At 50.4% G+C, this 7,524-nt stretch overlaps 1 protein-coding gene across 7 annotated transcripts in view; it reads right to left on the minus strand.

Annotated features, from left to right (window-relative positions):
- Window positions 1–1,940, minus strand: part of HDAC4 (histone deacetylase 4) — a 291,774-nt gene extending 289,834 nt beyond the window's left edge. For 5 of the 7 annotated variants that reach the window (XM_082466245.1, XM_082466244.1, XM_082466242.1 and 2 more), the window contains exon 1: window positions 1,687–1,938. The gene's annotated coding sequence lies outside the window, so the exon portion shown is untranslated. Of the gene's footprint in view, window positions 1–1,686 lie in introns of all 7 variants that reach the window. The other 2 variants (XM_082466239.1, XM_082466243.1) reach the window with 2 other exon arrangements.
- Window positions 1,941–7,524: the final 5,584 nt, after the last annotated feature.

Here is a 7,524-nt window from a genome sequence, read left to right on the forward strand (position 1 = left end):
CTTCTTTTCTAATTGATTACTGCTCTCTTTAGGAAGGTATGTGATCTTTAAAATAAAAGCCCAGAACACAGAAAGCTACAGAAGTCTAACAATGTGTCAGGGTGTGTGTTTTTAAGGCAGGAAAATACTTCCCTCCCACACAAATGTGAGTTCTGGGGAAAGATGCCACAGATCCAAGGGAGTAGAATATCTGGGAAAGCTTGATGGGTCTTAAAAATAGATAATTGAACACAGATTTTAGAATTCTCAGGAGCTACCTGGAAAAAAAAAAAAAAATGAAATCTCACATATTTTTGATATCCAAAACTCCATTCTGATGAAACTTCTAAGAGGGTGGCATTTTGCATTTCCAATTATAATAGAGTAATTGTGTTGCCATAGTTACTGCAAAATTCTGCAATAACTTTTGTTGCTTTGTAATTGCTGTAGTGTATATTTGTGTACAAGCAGCTGAGTTTTGTTAATTCAATCCCTCTCCCTCACTCCCCACCCCGCCCGCCCAATCACCACCACCACCTTTCCTGGCCCCATCCAAAGCACAAAATTATCAGAAGCTACTCAAACTCCAAGCAACCACCATCATATTACAAAAGGAAAAGTGAAACCAGGCCAAGGTGCAAACCCACCAGTATCCCCCCAGTCTTGCTGGGCTGGCGCTGGGCGAGGGCTGTTTACATGTTTACTCCCAGACCTCCTGTGCCTAGGTGGTTTGTGGGAATAAACAGAAAAGCCTGAGTAGAGAAAAGAAGGGAAGCAAAGTAACTACACAGGCCCTTTCCTCCCTCACCGAGGGCAGGCAGAGCTGCTGCAAGCAATTAGGTAGGTCTCTACAGTAATGCAATTAGGATTTAGTTAAGAAAGTCATTAGTTTTAAAATAACTTGAGTTTAATTTATGCAACACTTTATTTGAAAATTGTGTCACAGCAGGTCAATTTACAATATGCAATAAAGGAAACATTCATATCAGCTGCTGCAAGTTATTACAAATTTTTGATGTGCATTAAATGAGTACACTGGGTTCCACCCCCGGCCTTTCCAACTGATACGCACGATCTCCTGCTATAACAGTGTCAAATAATTCAACGCTAACTGTAAATACGAGATAATTTCCTTCTAATTCCATGGTGTGTGCTTGCAATGCCGGGAAACGCGGCTCCCGTCATCTGGGCAGGACGGGGCCGCAGCTCGGCCTGTGGGAAGCCTGCGGGCACCCACTCGGGTCGTGGACACCCTCACCCCTGCCGTTCCGGTCCGGGGCACACACCAGGCGACGGCGCACCCCGCCCGCCAGCCCCGGGAGGGACGTTTTTCTGCAAACTCACAGCCTCGACAAAGTTACATAAACGGCGCCCTCCCGGGCTCGGGAGCCCCCGGCCCACCTGCCGAGGGCTCGGCCTGGACCGGTGCGGGCGCCCGGGGCCCGCCGGCCGTCCTGCCCCCGCCCCGCGGCGGCCCTCGCCGGCCGGGGCTGCAGGGGAAGGTCCGGGACGGGCTCCGGCTCAGCTCCGGACACCCGCGGGCCGGCGCCACGCGCGGCCTGGGCGCACGGGCCGGACCGGGCCGGCCGGGCGGACCCCGGCGTCCACCTGCCGGGCCGGGCGGCGGGGGCGTGGAGGCCGGCGGGCGGCCTGCGGGCGGGCGGGGGGCGGACAATGGCCCGCGGGCCGGGCCGGGGCAGCGCTTACCGCGGCGGCGGCGGCGGCGGCGGGCGCTCTAGCCCAGCGCGGACGCTCCGAGCCGCATCTCCTCAGCCTGCGCCGCCACCACCACCGCGGGCGGCGGGCGGGCGCTCGGGCGGCGGCGACAGCGGGGACGCGGCCGCGGCGCGCCGGGCCCAGGCGGCTGAGGCGGCGGCGCGGGCGGGCGGGCGGGCGCGCGGGCTCGGGCGAGGCGGCGGCGGGGACGGTGCTCCGCGGCGGCGGCCCCACAACCTCCCCTCCTCATTCACAAAAAATTGACCCACGTTGAACCATGATGCTGCTCCCCCCGCCAGCACCGAGCCGAGCGCTGATAGGCCAACCCCGACGCCCGTCAGCCGCCCCGGCCCCTCCTCCCCGCCGGCGGCCCTGCAGCCATTGGCCTCGGCGGCCTTGCATCACCTCCCCTCGCGGGCCCCTCCCTCCCGCCCGGTTTCTAATGAAGAGCTCGTCAATTACGGCTCGGCCCCGCCCTCCGCCCGCCCTCCCCGGGCGCCCGGCCGCCCTTCCATTGGCCCGCTGGGGCCGCGGGTACAGCCCCGCTTGCGCCCGCCCCTCGGCCCGCGGCAGCCAACCACCAGGCCAGACGCCCTACGAAAGGCAGGGATGCTCCACCCCCGCCCGCCTTCCCGCCCCCGTCCCGATCCCCATTGGCTACCGGAGCTGCCAGTCCCAGGGGCGGGGCTATCAGAGGACGCGCCAGGCGCCAGCCGCTGGGCGCTTGGCGGTTGAGAAAGTGCAGGGAGCCTGGTCGGGTGGTGACTGTAAACACGGGCCCTGGCGAGCCCTACTCGCAGCCCCCAGAGAGCTGCCCCACGCCGGCCCATTGGTCAGGGCTGCGTGCCTGCGCGCCTGCTTGGCCCAGGCCGGGGCGCGGGCTGAGGCGGGGAGCCGGTAGGGCCCGGCCGCGGCCTCCATCTTGGGTACTGGCAGTGGTCACGTGGTGCTGCCTGCTCCCGGAGACGCAGGGGCGGTGCAAAGGGCGAGTGCGCAGGCGCGGCGGGCTCCGCCCTGCCCCGCGGCGGGAACGCGGCCTTTGGGGTGGGGAGCCGGGCCGGTTGGCCTTCCCGGCGGGCGCGGGGCGGGTGCAGCGCGCCTGCGCCAGCGGGAGGGCCCGGTCTGCGCGAGCGCGCTGTGGGCGCGAGTCCGAGTCCGAGTTCCCCGGCCCGGGGCGGTGGTGAACGTCGGCCCCCAAGGTGGTCCCAGCTGCGTCCACGCCGCGCGGGGCTCCCGGCCGGCCCGTTCACCCCCAGTGCTCAGCATTTGAAGGGTGCTGTGCTAAGTGACCGTGTGGTCCCTCGCCATGCCCCTCGGAGACCTGTTGGGCCGTCCCCCCGGAGGGCGTGGTGGGGTCTCCGGTGACCACCCCCCTGGCAATTCCTTTTCCAAGGGGGTGTGACGCAGCCTCCCAGCCTCGGGGCGCCTAACGCTTTTCAGGATCCCGTGTGTCCACCGAGTGGGGAAAGCGCTGACTGCGCGGAGTTGTGATGCCCATGGAGCAGGCCGTCCTTAGTGTCAGACCTGCGGGGGGACAGCCCTGCGGGGGGCTCCTGGAGAATGTAGTCTCCGGAGAATAAAAGACTAGGGCAATGGTGTTCAAACTGCAGCGCTCTGGAACTGTTTTGTTTGTTTATAAAACACTTCCTTTAATAAAAGTGCTGTATGGGATCTATGTTTTAAATTGAAATGGTTCTAGAATTAATCTGCTTCCATGAAACTTGATACCGTGCAGGAGACTGGAACCTCAGGATGTTTCACACCACTGCTCAAAAATCTTGAGATTTAATAGCCAAATTTTGTTAAATATGTTGTCTCTTAACTAAAGCTGCTTCTTTCCCAGAAAGCAGAATATGGGGAGCTCATTTAAGAACTGCATCCCAGGGTGTTTTTTCCCTCAGATATACAATGTTCTTGCTTGACAGGCTCTGTAACATGAACCCAGAGACCAGAATTGTACTGAAGGCGATAGGCAGGCAGGCCAAATAGAACACGAACATTACTTATCTTGAGAACTTGGTCATGAAAGAAGAAAACGCGGTGGAGAAACTTCCAGAAGTGAGGAGGTTATCAGAAATTGCTGGGTTAAGGGAGAGTCCTGATCTGAAACCCTCTTCTCATTGTTACATCGAGAAAAAAGGCACTGATAAACCTTCATCACTGATTGACTTAAACTTGAGCATTTACAAATTTCACGGCCCAAGTGCTTTTTCAGAAGAGAAAAGTAGAAGCAATTCTGTTTTAATAAAAATCACTGCTTTGTGTTATCTTCTTTTGTTCTGTAATAAGGAATTGTTGATTTTTTTAAGTTCTCCAAAACTTAAAAGTCAGATCGGAGAGTAGGCCAGTTTAATTATCGATCTTAAAATAATCCTAGAGGCAAACAGAGCTGAAACCTGATGGAGTATCTGACAAAGTCGACCTGTAGGATGCCGGCAGAAATGTGAGATTCCTTATTGTGAGGGCCTTTCCTTTTAGAAATGAGCAGAGATTAATTTTAATATTCTTGATCAGTGATTCTTGGAGGAAAAAATGTGGTTATGTGGGTTTAAATACTATTTTCAAAAGGAAAATGGACAATTTTGCAATATGTATAATATCTTGAAATAATAAGTAATGATTAGAAAACCTTGGGCATTCTAAGTAGAAATGCCTAAGATAGCTTAACTTTGAAGCAAATAAACGGTGAATTGCAGATTTTTAAAACAAAGACATAGCTGAAGAAAATGACCACTAGTGACCTGGCCAATGATGGAAGTAGTACGCTTATCAAATTTTCATGGAAGGTGAAATAAGGTCGGTGACTGAGAAACATTTAGATGATAAAAATTAAGGTACAAAGTTATTTCACAGATTATTCAGTGTGTACAACAGTCAGGAGAAAATACAGGAGAAATGCTGCTTGTACATCTAGTAAAACTCAGTTAACGAGAACAAAATGAGAGACACGTGCCTGAAGAAGAAGTCCCGTGAAGGAGGAGTTCTGGGATGTGGATCGTAGGTGGGGTTAATTAAAAGGTAGCATCCCATCCAGAGAGATGAGTAGGCCCCTTGTCGTGCCATTTAGGCCTCCCCTGAAGTCCTGAGAGCTCCTCCCGGGGAGTGAGGTGTCTGGGAAATGTCGGGCCCCGACCAGGAGAAGAACCCCAATGCCCTTTTCTGGAGAAGAGGAACATGGGGGCCTGGGTGGCTGTGCCCGTCTGCAGGTCTCTGAGGGGCCATCTGGCCAAAGGAGACCTGTTCACAGCCAGTAAGAAGAACTCAATATGACAGAGTTCTGCACAATGAAAGGGTGGTCTCTAACACTGTCGCTGAGGGCAAAGGGGAAGTGACAGCTCCAACACCAGGTAACAGCCCCTTGAGGCATCCTGCAAAGGCATTGTGCAGAGTTCCAACTCAAAGCGTTTTGTTTCAGAAGAAAACGAATCCCAGTGTTAATAGAATGAAACAAATCCTTCGATCAGAAATAGAGATAGCCCCAAAGACTCAAAAAAAAATTTTAAATCTTGAATTAGAAGTTCAGCAAAGTGGCCAATTATAAAGATACAAAAAACAGACAAACAAAAAAACCCAGTAGTTTTCAGATACACTAAACAATAGTTATAAATGTTAATATTTTTGAGCATTTGCTATGTGGCAAGCATTGTGCTAAGCACTTGATATGCATTAGAAACACATGATGGAAAATTCCCAATCTACATTAGCAAAAGAACATTTTCAATACCTAAATGTAATATGACATCCCAGTGGAACTTCATGAGAATTGACAAAATGGTTGAATAGTTCAGCTGGAAGGATAAACATTTGAGAACAGCCCAAAAGAAGAGTAATGAGGGAGAAACTGTGCTCCCAGAAAGCAAAACATATTATCCAGGCTCCATAATGACAACTACATGGTCCTGGCTGAGATCGATGGAAAATAATAGAAAGTAAAGAAATGGCCCCAAGCAAGCAGAAGAACTCCGTCAGATATCCAGCCAGTAGGTGCACTCTGTGTGAGTACTGTTTGCTAAATATTTTGAACATCACTCCTGTAAGGATTTAAAATATAATAAAGGCAGCTTTTCAAATCAGTGAGAAAACAGTGTGATAGAACCCTTGTTAATAATTTGGAGAGAAAAGAATAAAGTTGGATTCCTACCTCATCAAATGGAATAAAGATTTAAGTGTTAAAAGCCATAGAAGTACTAAGAAAAAGCTGTCAGTGGACATCTCTATAGGGTTATGGAATAGAATACCACCAACAATTGTAAAGGGGAATATTGATAAATTTGACTATGTTACAATTAAAATTTGGGGTACAATCAGCAAGGAACTAGATAAATCCCAATTGTAGCATATTCATACAAGGGAATATTACTCAGCAATAAAAAAAGGATGAACTACTGATACAGATGAATGGATGTCAAAAACATCATAAAACATGCCTGCTACAAAAGATTATATACTATATGACTCCATTAATATGAAATCCAGGAACTAGCCTAAAGAATCTATGGGGATGTCAATCAGAGGCCTGGTTCTCTTTGAGGGTGGGGGCAGGCAGAGGACCGACTGGGAAACCTGGCGTAAGAGAGCTCTCCAAGGCAATGGAGATGATTATACATACATCCTGACTGGGGTGGAAGTCACTTAGCAAAACTCACGGGATTGAAGAGCTGTGCCTTTTATAGAGAGACTTTAACCTCAAAAGAAAAAGTGCTGAAGGCAGTAGCTGCCCCCCAATATGGAGGTGGGGGTGGGGAGGAATGGAACCTCTTGCTGCATTAAAAACACAAATAAGTTTAAAAGAAAAATGATTGGAAGGTCACCATGTTTCAGAAAAGCTTGGTCTCCTTCACAGGTAAGCAGCTTTCAAAGAAGAAAGACAAAGATGAACATTCCAAAAGCAGGATGGGCAGGGACATGAAGAGGGAACAAAAAAGGAGACATGCCCAGTAAACAGGACAAAAAGTGCCACTCCCTGATAATAAGAGAAGCGTGATGCTTTATCTACCTATGTGATAAGAGCAAATGTGAAGAAGTAAACACTATTACACATTTTAACAGTGGGTGTCAACGGGGAGAAACCTTTAGACAGCTGCCAAACTAGACACACAAATAAACCTGAAAATTTTGCATATCCTTTCATCTCGTGACTCCACCTCTAGAACTTCATTCTAATGAAATAAACATGGATGTTGATAAAGATTTAGCAAAAAGTGTCCAACATTGATTGGAAGATATATGGATATCTGTATCTGTATCTCCAAGTTTACAAAAATAGGGGATTTAATATCATGGAAAGAAATTCACATTATAGTTTTAAGTGACAAGGAAGACTATTAAACATCATCACAATTCGGTAGTTTTTATAAATGTGAACATGTATAGACACAGAAGAGACAGGAAGATGTCCATCAGAATATTCCAGGGCTTTCTCCTGAGTGTATGGGGTGTTTTTGTTCTCCTTTTGCTCATCCCAGCTTTCTGAATTCTCCAGTGAACATGGATTGCTTTCTTGTTAAAAAACAAACATTCTCCAAAAGGACATGAAGTTAACCCAGAAACACGCGGGGCAAGTAGCTGAGAGAATCTGTCAGGCCGGCCAGTGATGTGCGGGGCTGCAGGACACGTGGGAAGAAGCGGCCAAGTTAGAGGGGAGGCAGCAAAGACGGATCAAGGTGTGTGTTTGGGCGGTGGGGGGCAGGTAGCTCAAGGTTTGTCCCCCAGCACCGAGATTTCCATCTCTTCCAGGTACCTTTTCTCTGCAGCTTGAAGCCCCACCCCCAAGCCTCTCTCCCCAGACTCAGTGCAGACAAGGAGGCTCAGCGAGGCAACTGAAGTCAG

This window comes from Balaenoptera physalus, assembly GCF_965194825.1.
Source record: "Balaenoptera physalus genome assembly, chromosome: 6".
Classification (NCBI taxonomy): domain Eukaryota; kingdom Metazoa; phylum Chordata; class Mammalia; order Artiodactyla; family Balaenopteridae; genus Balaenoptera; species Balaenoptera physalus.